This window comes from Pimephales promelas, chromosome 1 (assembly GCF_988280905.1).
Source record: "Pimephales promelas chromosome 1, fPimPro1.hap1.1, whole genome shotgun sequence".
Taxonomy (NCBI): domain Eukaryota; kingdom Metazoa; phylum Chordata; class Actinopteri; order Cypriniformes; family Leuciscidae; genus Pimephales; species Pimephales promelas.
The window spans coordinates 24,782,658-24,797,381 of record NC_142769.1 but is presented as its reverse complement, the minus strand read 5'-3'; the positions used below and the strand labels follow the sequence as shown (position 1 = coordinate 24,797,381).

The following is a 14,724-nucleotide window of genomic DNA, read 5'->3' as shown; positions in this document are numbered from 1 at the left end:
ATTTTCAGAAGCGCTCTGAGCCACGGCTTTGATTTCATCTTTAACCTTTTTCGGCTGCTTTTCCTTGACCTCTGTGCTACTGCTGTGATTCAGTGAATTTGTTACATTTGGCCTGACATCCTCTCTCTCTCTCTCTCTCTCTCTCTCTCTCTCTTTCTTGCTGACAGAGTAAGACTCATCGCTGCTGTCATCGCTTGTTGTCGTACAGACTCAGTGGCGGGGTGAGTCACGGTCTCTTCAACCTGACGGGCCCCGGACCAGTATGCTGTTAGAGTGATCAGGTAAGCAAAGTTCACCTCGTGCCCCGCACCGCTCCTTCTTTCCGTAGTTGTAATGTGACACCGCTCCTGGACCAGATACAGGACGTACATTTCTGATCCCAGATCTGTGCGCTTGAGCGGTCCTTGGATAAGATATGAAGCATGCTCACTTACCCGTTGGTCTCAAATCATCAGTGTCAGGATGAGATTAACTGATCCCAGAGTCTGATCCCTTAAAGACAGTCCATTTGAAGTGGCACGTTTTGTGCTGAACGGCTGTAATCTTCTTCTGCGATGTGTCTTTAAGCCGAACACCTAAATGACATATAAAAGCCCAATTTAGAGTGATGGCTTCTCTAATTCTGTTTCAAGCCTTTTCTGTGACATGTTTCATGTGTGGCCATCATGAATTTTCTTTTTGTTTTTAAGATTGAAATACATATAAAAGATATACAGTAGGGTAGACTGGAGCTAGTTGTCTAAAGGATTGTGTCTTAGTATCTAAAAGATTTTGCGACATAAGTCTGATTACTTATTGTGCGTTAGCTGTGGTTTTGTATGCGAGTTTCAAATATGCTCTCAAAATTTTATTGAACTTTACTATCCAACTTTTCAAAATTATAATATCATCATATTAATATACACTGTTATTTTTTTTTTTACATAATTTGTATACTTTTATTCAGTAAGGGTGTATTACATTGATCAAAAGTGACAGTAAATGCATGTACATAACATTTATATTTTAAATAAATAATATAATTAAAATAAAGTTTTAATATATTCTTCTATTCATCAATTCAGTTTCCACAAAAATATATGCAGCACAACTATTTTCAACAATGATAATAATAAGAAATGTTTCTTGAGCATCAAATCATCAGAATCATTTCTGAAGGATCATGTGACACTGAAGACTGGAGTAATGATGCTGAAAAAAAAACTTTAAAGATAATTTAAATAGTTAATATAATCATATTTTACAATATTACATGTGAATGTGTTTTAATTTACTTTTAAAAACACAACAACAATCTTACATAATCATAAATATTTGTATGGTAGTGTATATTTAGACTAGAGACAGCTATAATGACAGTTGATTTTAATTGAAAGGTTAATGTGTTCTGAGAAAAATGTCATTTCAGGGTAAATTGTCATATGTTTTAAAGAGTAAATTTGATTCTATTTATTAATTAATTGTTACACATTTACCTTTAATTTTCAATTAGTTTTACATTTTGCTTAATTATTGGCAGATTCCATTATGATAACTTACTCTATGTATCGCGATGACATGTCTGACTTTCAGGAAAATTAAATACAGAAATTGAATTTCAATAATAACCCTGGCCTGGATTTTATTGCATGTTTGGATCATAAAGAGTGTTTTTTTTTTGTTTTGTTTTTTTAATCAAAATCAAGAGTGAAAAAAAGGTAGTAATGATTTAATTTATTTATTTATTTTTATTTTTTTTTTTTTTTTTGGGGGGAGGGATAAGGGGTAGCCTAAAAGCAGACTATATATAAAAAGTCTCCCCCTCCTCCTTCTCCTCCTCCTCCTGAACAATGCTCCAGCACACTTTTAGATAGATTATAAATCCCCTATGAGAGAGCCTGCAACAGCTGTTGGCAGACATGCTAGATATGAGAATAGCAGCATAGGATGAAGGAGCATTAAAAATTAATATGCTATTTAGCCTAGGTGTATTTTAGGTATTTGACATTTTCACGTCCGGGACAGACTAAATTTATTCATAGTACAGAAAAAAATAAAAATAGAAGACAAAAAAAAAAGATTGGGAAGGGATGGTGAGAGCTGTAAGAAGAGGCCTCTGATTTTTTTTTTTTTTTTTTTCCATTTTCTCTTTTTATGGTCACCCTTTCATTCAGTAATGATAGGTGTTAAGACATCGTCTATGGAGGAGACTGGAGCCCATTATGGGCACGGTAATAATTAGCACATGCCACAAAGAGAACCGATTGCCTCTTAAGCCTCTGCTTAATGCATTTTTTGTTGCATTGTTTTGCTATTTTTATTTCTATTTATTTAGTTTTCTGGTGTTTTTTCCCTTCTCTTTGTGTTTTGTTGAATGGTTAAAGGAACTGTGTGTGTGCGAGCGTGTGCGTGTGTGTATGTAGACGAGACAGTGAGAGTGGAAATCCCAGCTTCAGTAGTGATTAATTACTAATACTCCCTCAGAACATCTCTCTATCCCTGACTATCTAATCACACTGAAATCTAAGACATGTCCTGAGAGGAGAAGAGACGATAGGACTACATGGACCATCTCTCTCTCTTCATTGTAACTTTATCAATCTCACAATCTCTCTTCTTTTTCCTTAAAGGAACAGTTCACTCAAAAATCAATCATTTTCCCACCCTCATGTTTTTCAAAACTTTCTTCAGTAGGACGATAAATGGGTTTATGTATAATAGAATGCCCAAGCTGCTCTGTTCCATACAATGGAAGCTGATGGTGACCACAGCTGTCAAGCAAGATTTTCAGTTAATAATGAAAAACACTTCAGTCTGTTCTTCACACAAAGCTATCTTGTAGAATGCAACATTTGGGTATTAGAAGTAAAATTCTCATTCATTTTCTACATAGGGGAAAAGATTTTTAACAAAAAAACATAAACCATTACAGTCAGACCTACTGTGCAATATGAGGTTGTTATGATCCCACTTGTCATGATTACTTACTTGTAAAATATGTTTATCAGCAGAATATCTGGTGAAAATAACTCACAACCCATGATTATCCCAGGCAGGAAATATCAACCAATGAAGCATTGAGAATGACGCATAAACAAACTATATTGTTTATATACATATATCTTTAAATGAATATTTTTCTGATCTGCAATGCTTGAATTTTCTCCTGTTTAAGTACACATGTATGCTTGTATTTTGGTTGATTTTCAAATAAATGTTCCTTTAAATCAAATAACCGTTGAACTCTATAGCTCAGACGACTTGAAAATAGTTCATATAAGCCATAAGGACCACATTTATGATGCATGGATTATACATTTTAATTGTGCACTCCTTTTTTTAGAGTGACAGTTCCAGTCCCCATCCACTTTCATTGTGTGGAATAGAGCAGCTCGGACATTCTGCTAAATTTCCCCTTTTACAATTGCATGTAAATGATGCAGAAATGTATTTTCAGGTGAACTATCACTACCCCTCTTTCTTTCTCATCCGCTTTCTTTATCCCTCTCTAACATTCTTCCTCTCGCTAATTTGCAATCAGTCCATATGTGTCTCGCCTGGATTTTTGTAACGTGCTCCACTCCCCCTCACTTCACTTCACCCCCTCTCATTCTCTCCCTCTCTCAGGTGTTATATATATACATACACTGTTACTCCCTGAGGTAATATTTAGCAATAGCATGTTTAACACCACAACCCTCCAGTTACAGATCCTCACATCATGCTTAAAAAACAGAGACGGGTGACATGATTCTGAATCTGCTGTGTTTCTATCTCAGAAGGAAACGTGGCTTTTATTTAACCGTTAAAGCTATTACAGGATCAAAAAAAAAAAAAAAAAAAAAAATCTCAAGGCAGGGATAATTTCCATAGATATCTCTCGCTACAAAGAAAGCTGGAAATCAAAGTGTTGCCATCATTTAAAGAAAGACAGACTTTTCGAATGACACTCTTCATTTTTTTTTTTTTCGACTGGTGAAGTATTTGCATAGCTGAAGTTAGCAGTCTCTCTTGACAGGTTGGGGAGAACAAACAAAACCGCTCTCTCTAGAGACTCTCTCCTCCACGTAAGGTGATGCAAGCTTACATATATTAACAGCGCGTTGTACAATTGTACTAACTATCACAATGAGCGTCTACCCAAAGTCCTCAGTTTCGTTTGTTTCTGCGCAGAGAGTTCTGGCAGCCTGGTGTCACCGTTGTCAAAGTTGCACGAAAGTAGCCATGTTTGATGTTCCTGATGTTTGTAGCTAGCTACTCGCCGGCTGTGTTTGGACGTGTGCGACAGAGTCCTTCGGGTCAGCATGCGTGCGTGTTTCCCCATGTGGAGGGAGGGCTGGAGTGTCAGACTGGATGTGCCTTTGAGGCCAGAGCGCAGCAGATTAGCGTCTTTTCTTATCATTCAAATCGAGTCTCCGTTCCCTTTGAAAAACATATTGTACACGTCCCCCCCCCCACCCCCGTCGCCCCTGACTACAATCTGCGGTCATGATGGCTGCCTCCGAGGAGCTTCCCCGAGCTGGTTGTGGAAAGAGAGACAGGAAAACGAGAGAGAGAGAGTCAGAGAGAGAGAGAGAGATCGTCAAGGGACGGCGGAGGGAGGGGTCGTCCATCCCGAACCCTCTCCCACATCATCAGAGTGTGATTGCAGCTGGGTAATTGATATATGGCTGTGGCTGTCTCTTCTCCTCACCCTTGTTAAGGTCAACTTATCTACATTTCACCCCTTATTTCTCCACTCCCATTATATTCCCCCACAGATATTGACTGACTGGTGCTGCCTGTCCTCCTGAAAATATGAATTGAGGATGAAACAAGCGCGCGCACACGTGAGACAGCGGCGTAGAGGAAGGGGGAGCTGCCTCTATTCCGGTGCCTAACCCTTGCCTGTTATCAAAGTAACTTCCAGCTTATTAGTAACAAAAGGCCTTTTTCTCCTGCTCTCATCCCTCCCCCTCCTCCTTCCTCCTTTGTGCGGGCCGTGTTCGCTAGCGCTTCCTGAATTAAACTGCTGGCTTCCTGTTCTTTTATATGCATGGCCACATCTGGGGGAGCTTGCTCGCAGCCCCGCTGCTTAATAACAATCACCTTCCCTTTCAGTCGCCCCTGATTGTTTCTAATTCACTCTGACAGATAGTGGCTGACAAGCCGCCCGCGCCTCCTCCCTCCGTGACCCCGGCTCACTCACCATACTTATACCGCCTGTCATTTTTAATATTTGATTTCGCTTTTAAAGTTATGTGTTTTAGTCCAGTGATGAAATCAGTGTTTAACCGAAACACAAAATGGATCTCTTTCTCCCACTTTCTTTTTGGCTCTTTTCCCTGCTCTTTCTTCCTTCGCTCTTTTTCTCTCTGTGGTTTTTCTGTTCATTGGAGACAATGGGATGAAGGTTGTGTAAATGCCATGCGGGGTGGCACGATGGTACGTCGTGCTATGGCATTGTGGAGATGTTTTTTTTTTTTTGTTCCTGATGGAGTCCATCTGGACGTCTGGTCCGGAGGACTCTATAAAAGCTGGTGGATTGGACGGAGTCATGGTCACATTTTCCATTTATTAATGTGAAAGAAAGTGTGAAGCATAGAAAACATTTTATTCGACAATAATTCACCAGTGGCTTCAGGCTCATAGATTTGTGGAGGGTTCACTCAAGTCGTTCCCAGTTGATATCCATTAAAGACAAGTAGACGTGCATTATTTATATGTATTTATTTTTTTGACAGCATGGGGCCACTACTAGATTGTTGACAGAATGGATGGATGCATTGACAGCTAGATGGATTGCATTTTGCTAGAAATCAATTTAGTTATTCGATCAAAATACAACCCAACTTTGAAAATATATTTTTTTAGTCAGTTCAGTGACGTTGTCAAGAGCCTTTCAACTGCAGTTCAAGTTCTGTATGTTCAACTCACACGTTCTGATTGAAATATGGAAGTATATAGATAACAATATTTATTGTCCTTATTATATTAGTAATGGTATTATCGTTAATAATATATAATCATGAAAAAAAATATTGTTATATTTATTGTAATCATGTAATTATTATACATATATAATTTAATAATAATAATAATAGTAATAAAAATAATATACTTCTTGTTATTAGTATTATTATTATCTATTTTTATGATCTTTTTTGAATTATTTGATTATTTGTTCCTCTCAAATCTTTTGTGAATAATTATCATATTAATAATCATATCAATATTAATAATAATAATTGAATGCTTATACATTAGCAACATTTTTTTTTTATTATTATTGGAGGACAATTGAAGTTTGTTATTCAGTTTTTGCATATAAGAATATGTAATGTCAGAGTCTTAAAGCCTCTGATACTCTTGAATCAAGAATGATTTTGACAAGAAAAGGGCGTTGAGGGCTAACATAATTGTCAAAGCCACAGAGAAAGTGTGCAAGGAGGAGGATAGAAACCTCCGAGAAACATCCTCCTGCTTCTTGACAGCTATCTTTCTACCTAGCAATTTACCTTAAACTACAGTACTTAACAGTTTCAGAGCAATTTAAATCAAACACTTTCTAGCCTCACAAACTCGCATCATTATTTTTACAAAGCACCATGTATAGTTCTTTAATCAGTCAATCACGACGTCTGTGCCATCGTAATGCACCCCTCACGCTTCCTGTTGTTCAAACACTATCACAGTTGAAATCAATAGAATTGTATTTTTAACTCACTTCAATCAAAACACCCACACTGTTTGTGTACTCTGCTCTCTCCATCAATAGTCTTAAGACCAAAAACTGAACTATTGCGTTGATGTTCAACCTACCGAACACAGGCATCGCTTCATTCCGGGAAGCGACAGTGCCTTGGGCGTGCCCAAGTCCAGTTTTTTTTTTTCCACTCTTTTTTTTTTTTTTGAATGACAGAAACATAACTAATTGGAAAACCACTGCATGTTTTCACTAAAGGCACAATTTAATTACATTTGAACCGAGAATGAGTATTTTGGGAATGCGATATATTCGTTCAAACAAATGGAGCGAGAGAAATGCAATATTTGTTTTGCTTTGATTACCATATTGGCAGGGACGTTTTGTTGTTGTTGTTGTTTTTTCTCCCAGAAACAAACCAAAAATCTTTCCTTGAGTCAAAACTTTTGGGATCCTGTTTTACCTACACGAGCAAGACTTCAGGTTCAGCCACCTCAAACCCATCCTAAAGTGATAAAACCGCTGTTTAAATCGTAATAATCCTTGTCCGCAGGGTCTGTGACTGTTGCGTACATACATTAGCCAGCTTATAGCTTTATCTGTCCTGTAGTGACAAATACTGTATTAATAACTTTCTAAATAATGTAATGTGTATTGTTGTCTCCGAGGTTGTATTAATAAACATGAAGGAATTTATTTGTCTTTAACAAAGCATGATTAATGCACATTAGCGTGTGGATTCCTAATTCTTGCAGTTTTCTCTTCCCAGCCCAATGAAAACTGAAAAAAAAGAAGAAAAAAACACACCCATCAGCATTAAATATTTATGGCATAATATTAATGGTTCTGTAAAGAAAATAACAAGTTATTAATCCTCTGATTAACAACTGATTAACCTTTTTATTAAACACGTGATCCGTGCTTCGTGGATTCAGGATGTGTCGCTCGAGTGTGCTGCGGAATAATTATTTTTGTGTCTTTTTTAATTGCAAAAATTGCACGGATGAATTGTTTTTCTGCCCTTTTTTCTTTTCAAACACGCACAGATAGAGACGGATACGGCATCGTCGACACAATATTTTCGACCGCAGCGCATCCTACAAAAAAACAAAAAACAAAACATGGACTAAATATAGCAGGACATGTCTGCGGACAATGAGGTTTAATTCTCGCTTCCGTTTATTCCTGTGTTATTGGCATGTGTGGGAAAATAGGGAGAATGCACGCACTGCTAAAGGACAAGCGCGCCTCATTCTCTCTATCTGTCTCTGCTCATCTCACTGCCATTGTGTGTATTTTTAGGTCTCGCCTGAGTCAGTTCAAGCACAATTATGCTTATGTTTCACACACGCCATATGTGACTTCATCTTACGGAGAGGAAATGGGTGAAAAAAAGAAGGCCGCCCGGGCAGTTTTGCAAATAAAATAAAACTTTATAATTTGTAGCATTTCACATTGTCAAGATTTCCTGTTGCTTTCCAGCTTCCTGATACACAGACAGACAGAGAAAGTGCATGTAAAGTTATGAAGGACGGCCTTGAGGTCCCTCCTCCCCTGACCGTCAAATCTCCTTGGGAACGCAACACCCTCCTCAGGTGATTAATACAAACGTGGGGCCTGGGCAGTTTTACAAACATCAAAAAAATGTAATTCATAATGCGTTTTATACCCTGACCCCTGCCATCTATTGTGTCGCTATTCTTTAGCTTGCAGAATCCATCAAAGGCCATAGTGTTGTGAAAACCAACAACAATAGCAGTCTTTGTGTGGAGATGTGTGTGCGGATAAGGGTGTTGGGACACTTGTTGTTTTTTTATGCCTGGTCTTATGATGGATTAGTGCTTGTTCGGTAGGGTGTCTTTGTTAACTTTCTCTCACACTTTTTTTTTTTTTTTTAAATTGTTTCCCTTTTTTCTCCCAAATGGACTGATCTTACCTTTAGTGACTTTCTCCTGACCCTCTCGCTCAGTTCTCTTTCTGTCCTGCTGCTGTTGAGTGCTTTCTCTTCCCTCTTAACCTTTTTTTTTGCAGAGTCCTTCATCTTTAATTTCTTTTATCATAGTCTTTCCTTCTCTCTCTCTCTTTCAATCTACACGCAAGCAAACTGGCCACCCTGGGAATCCTGGCAGTCAGTCACACGCCCCTCCAAAAACAATTATCTTTGAACTTGCTTTTAGTGCTGTTTGTCCTAATTACAGATCATTTTCCCTGTCACATTTCTACTTTTATTGCAGTTTTGCCCTGAATGTTGATCCTATTGAGGTTCAACCTTATTTTACTCGCTGGAACACCCCTAAGACCTGGATTCATCTAATATTCCCCTGTGCCTTTTGCTCTCTCTTTTCAGATTTGATTTTTTTCCCACATTCCTTTCTTCTATTTTTTTCTTCTTTGAATGTATCTTTTTTTTTTTCTGTAGCATTAACTTATTGAATTAGACTGAGATCCCAAAATACACAGTACGGATGTATGGCCTGTTTTATTGGTGTCAAGGTTTAGGTTGTGTGAGTGTGCGTGTGTTTTTTGCGGTATGAGCAGCCGTAAGGCATGCTAACTTCAGTCCCACAGGGAAACCCTGCGTGTATTTTTAGTTCTCTGCTATTGAGGTGGACGTTGTTGTAATTAAAACCAAGTAAAGGTGGTTAATTTGTTCCTTTGCCTGGCTGTTTCAAATATCAATCTACTCTGTTTTAAACATATCGCACGTATGCTCATATGCACCCACAAGCATAACACACTCACACAGACATGCACACGAGCTCGTAAGCCTCTTACAGATCCGATTCCGCATGCAGACACAACATGCGCTGGAGTTGCAAGGAGAGTCTTAGACATGGTGCAGGGCCTTTTTCAATTAGAGGCGTATCGCGCATGGCTCGGTAGCATTGTAATGCAGCGGGTCCGGGTCACTGCTAGGATGTGGGATTAGAACCTAGTAGTGGTTCTGGCAGAGCAGAAAAAAACTCAAAACATCACCCTCCTATCTGCTAGTCACACACTAGAGAGATAATAGAGATATCCTAGTGAGCTTCATAGAGCGCCAGCATCTCCCGCTCTCTTTTAGGGTCTGAGAATAAGTACTGTATAAATGTACGGGAGCAAGAATTACAGATAATCACATCACCCAAAAAGTCATCTGTTTGTTCATACAATGGAAGTCTTCCAAACTTCATTGACTTCAAAAAACACTGTGAATTAAAATATTTGTTAAAAAAGAAAAGAAAAGAGATAATGCTCCCACCTTATATTACAGTCGTAAAATGTCTATAGTTATTGTCTTCTCACTTTATGTTTTTGTAATATAAAATAATATGAAACAAGAGAAAGCCTCTTTGTATTATAAAACCTTCATATGGGTTTTCCATCAAGTTATTCCCCAGAGTCTTTTATGGCAGAGGTTCTTGACTGATTTTGTTTTAGACCCTTTGAACAGTAAGTGGATGTGGAGTACTTTAGATATCAAGTGGTGCCCTAACACATTACTAAAACTGTTTATCATACAGAATTGAATTTCAATTAGGCAATGCTCTAAGCAGCCAAATAATTATTTGAACAAAACTTATTTTATCCTTTTTTAAACCCCTTTTGTGTTGTTTTGTTAATAGTTTTTGAGGATGAGGGCATGTCATGCTCAATGACAGATGCATTTCCACCAAAATACTGTATTGTTTGAGAGTGGTTGATAGAGTTTGATTGGAATGCGTGACCTTTGGAAATAACAACAACAACAAAAAAAATAAATAAATAAATAAATATGGGAAGCACCTTCTACTCCCTTTCAAAGGTCGGTAAGCCTTAAAAGTTATTTGAGGTAAATATGCACAATTATATGATTAGTTTATTATTTATATTTAGCATTATCCCCATCCCTACCCTGGCTGTATGTGTCCCTATCAAAACATATCTGCCACGCCACCAGTTTTGGTCTTGCCCCTCCAGCTGAGAAGCACTGCTGTACACCATCTCTCCGTTGATAATCTCCGACCTGTATGTCAGATCACCTTTGTAATCCAGCCATCATGGAAACTAAAAAGGAAAAGGAGGGATTAATTTACCCTCTCTCTATCTCTCTCTCTCTCTCTCTCTCTCTCTCTCTCTCTCTCTCTCTCTCTCTCTCTCTCTCTCTCTCTCTCTCTCTCTCTCTCTCTCTCTCTCTCTCTCTCTCTCTCTCTCTCTCTCTCTCGCTCTCAGTCTTATTTTTAATCTTTGCTGTTTTTCTTTGAGTATTGCTGCTTCTCAAAAGATAGAAAACAGACAATTTGGAGCACATAGAACCTTGATAGTGCTGTGAAGTGCCCCCTCGAGGAGGTGCATGCACACACGCGCGTTGGAGAGTTGTTCATTTATTCTTGCTCATATGAGAGCAGTACTTTGTGCCTTCAGTGTTTTGTGGCTCAAACACATGATGCTCTCACATATATACAGACACACACACACAATCAAGCATATTCGTCCTGTTTCCACCGCCCTTCACATACATATACATACACCGAAACAATCGATTTAGAGCTTGTTTAAAGAGAGCACTGCTTTTTTAGGCCTTCAACAAAAAGATATTTAAGTCCTCATTGCTCAGCTTTCAACTCGACACTAATGTAGACTGAAAAACACACTGTCAGAAGTGTGTGTGATGCTTTAGATACGTATATTGTTTCTTTTTTCAAACACTGGGATATACAGTGAAAGACCTTGATAGGTGTTTTGTTGGTATATTGCTATCCTTGGTTTAATGAGCTTGTTTTCTATTCCGACCCAATTGTCAGTTCGCCTCTACGTTTTCTCTGTCATTCTCTGCCTCTAATGCATTGACAAAGAGAGGCTTTTTTTCCTCCTCCAAATCAACCGTTTCCTGAATCAAAGCCTGAGAACTTCAGCTGTATGCCACAGCAGCCCTCTTCTGCCACACTTCCTCTGTCTTCCTGCCTGTAGCGTGGCGGCTTCCTCCTCAGCGGGGGGAAAGGTAAATCATATGAGGAGAAGGACTGGGGAAGGGTAGCTGACTGTGACTCGTACCTGTCAGCAGGTACTCAAAATAATTGGTAAATGACTGTAGCGGGATGGAGAGGGCCCTCTCTTCCCCTCCTCCATTTGATAAATATTTGAAGTTGCCAGGCGGTCGTAGAGCGCAGCGCAGAGATTGGGAATATCACAGACGTAACGGAGATGGGCGTATTGAAATGTGCGGGGATAGAAAGAGAGATAAACTACAAGTATAGAGTAATACGTTTTGAAAGTTAAAAGCTAATCTGCTGGGACTCGATTTTGTAACCTTGTGAAGCAGACCTGCATTTATACCTGCATTAACTCAATTACATAGAGTGTAGGCTTATATTAGATCGGCTACGCACACACACTCGCACGGGCTTCAGTTGGCAGCCCTCTGCCACTCACAAGCATTAAACGTGAAAATGCATAATGCTTCATAATTTTGTAACAATGCCATGGAAAGTTCAGTCTGATAATTACTCGGTGGACAAATGTGCTTTAACATTGGGAAATCTTTGCTCCCTGCCAATTTTAGGAGCGCCATTGGGCTCTGTTTGTCTGATAATGAACAGTATTCATTTTCATCATGTTCCTTCACCCCTCTTTACACCATAGTCAATTAAAGCCCTCAGGGCACCTTGTGTGCATAAAGGGATATATAACTCTTTTGACATTTGGCTGCGGACATATTAGGCACACCCAGAGCACATTTAGAGCGAATAGCCTTTATAGCACATTTAAAAGGTCCTATTCCAGCCACAGCCGAAGAGGGCGATTGATGATTGTTCTGAGAGCCTACCTTCATTTTCAACGCATTCTCATCCCAAGACTTCATCTAACTGACAATTTTGACCATGCTTCAACATCCGACGCTTTAGGCACCCTTTAGCGTCAGTTACATGATGCGATCCTAGTGCGTCATCTAACTGATGCTTTACCTTTAGCGTTAGTTAGATGACGCTGGTAGGTTTAGGTCTGGGATAGGGCTAGACGCGATCCTAGGGCGTAATCTAACTGACACTAAAGGGTGCCTAAAGCGTCAGATATTGAACCATGGTCAAAATGCTTCCCAAGGCAGCAGTTAGATGACACCTTGGGATGAGAATGGGCTGTCATTTTATGAGATGACAGCCCATTCTCACTCCCAAGGCATCACTTAACTGACGCCTTGGGAAGCATTTGGACATGCTTCAATATCTGACGCTTTAGGCGCCCTTCAGCGTCAGTTAGATGATGCCCTAGGATCGCGTGTACCCTACCCCCACCCCACACCTAAACCTAACCGCGTCCTCTAACTGACGCTTTCCTTTAGCGTCAGTTAGATGACGCCGTAGGATCGCATCATGTAAGTGACGCTAAAGGGCGCCTAAAACGTCAAATATTGAAGCATGGTCAAAGGTGACGCCTTGGGGTGAGAATGCGTTGGAGATGAGGTGAGGGCGTTGTGCTGGCATGTCGGACAAAAGAATAAATGGGGATTTAGATCAGGTAAATGTTTTTTTGTAGCTTCATTGGTTCAATATTTCGGCATTCCTCCAATCTGAAGCTTTTCAGTTATTGCAGGCACAGCGTTTTCGAAGGTGGTTTTACAAAGACAGCTGGGTAATGGCAGCTTTGAGACAACCAACATGAATACCAATCCTGGCCAAAGGACTTTGTATAGCAAAGGATCCCTTCGGTGTAGAGGAAGCTTGCTAGGCTAAAACGAAGGAGTGGGTACATGAGGCCACGGAGGCACGTCCATAGCCTTTTCCGCTCTGCCGATGGTGACTAGGGGACTTAGATAGGACGTTTGGGTAATGAGGCGTGAGGAGCACGTCCTATCCTCACACGCCTAGCGAGTGCTCCTCCAGGGCTGTCTGGAGCAGACTTGCAGGGTCATGCATGGAGCTCGTTGGCATAAAACAGCTAGAGGTGTGAAACTCATCCCCTGGGCCCTTAGCCTCTCTGCCCTATAATGCTGAGTCAACTGAGCGACAGAGCAGCCTGCTCTGATCCATGGCATTCAGTCTGAATCATTGCTCTAGCGTTGGAAATTTCCCTGAGAACAGACGTTAACTGTTAAGGAGTAACCAATGCGGTGCTGTTGAGTCAATTGGCTTGAGTTACAACATGTTAAGGTGTCTTAATACCCTCTTTGACTATTAATAATACAACCATCATTTTATGTGGTAGATATAGACCTGTGGTTGTAAAGTAAACTCACTTGTTTCACTGTGTCGAAGCTCACAAATCATTCCCATTCGCCCAAAGTCAGAATTCTGGTGTCATCAGAAATAGCCCAGTCCTTCAATATTCGCCTCTGCCATCTTCTGTAACAAATAAATGTCCTGATACAGCAGCTCTCCTCGGGACATTTCCATTGACATACGAGAATCGGGGAGAAATTTTTGCATCGCTTGCATTCCAAATGAGCCACAGTAAGTGTTTTATGTGGACATTATTATCCCGATATGGCTCTCAATGCATGTAAAAAGGAATGACCCCACCATCGTGATTTATTCATTCCTGTCTAGGATATATGCATAGGCTCAGAAAATCCTCGATTCTGTTCAGAATGAAAGCGGATATATAATTCATGAAAGCTAATGCATTGTTTCTGTTGCTTCATCTCGTGGCTCCTCCCCCCCCCTCTCTGCCAGCCTATTCTCTGGCAAAAGGTTGGCAATAATATCAGTATTGAAATGAGAAGTTTGAAAGACGCACCGCTTCCTTTTTATGTGTGTGTAAACTGATTTGAATCACACATTGGGGGCTTACTGAGCGGAGCTTTAAATGTTAAATGGGGGTTGAAGTCTGCCTGAACTAATTTGTAGAGCTTTGCACCATGTTGACATTTAAATGTGATAAGAATAGAAAACTGTATGCCGACCTATTTTGAAGATGCTTTCGGAATACATTCACATCAGCCGCGGTCTATAATTAATACAAAAAAAAAAAAGACAGGATATACCCCCTCCTCCAACCTTTTTTTTTTTTTTTTTTTGCTCCAGATTTGATTATAATACAACCCTTACAAGGCACAGAACGACAGAAAAAAAATAAAGAGGGACTAAAATATGAGCATGGAGGGA

General features: G+C 39.6%; 1 protein-coding gene across 6 annotated transcripts in view; it reads left to right on the top strand.

The window, feature by feature from the left end:
- Positions 1-14,724, top strand: part of znf536 (zinc finger protein 536) — a 188,328-nt gene that overhangs the window by 60,580 nt on the left and 113,024 nt on the right. For all 6 annotated transcript variants that reach the window (XM_039657708.2, XM_039657732.2, XM_089129365.1 and 3 more), the window contains exon 3: positions 168-281. The gene's annotated coding sequence lies outside the window, so the exon portion shown is untranslated. The remainder of the gene's footprint in view (positions 1-167; positions 282-14,724) is intronic.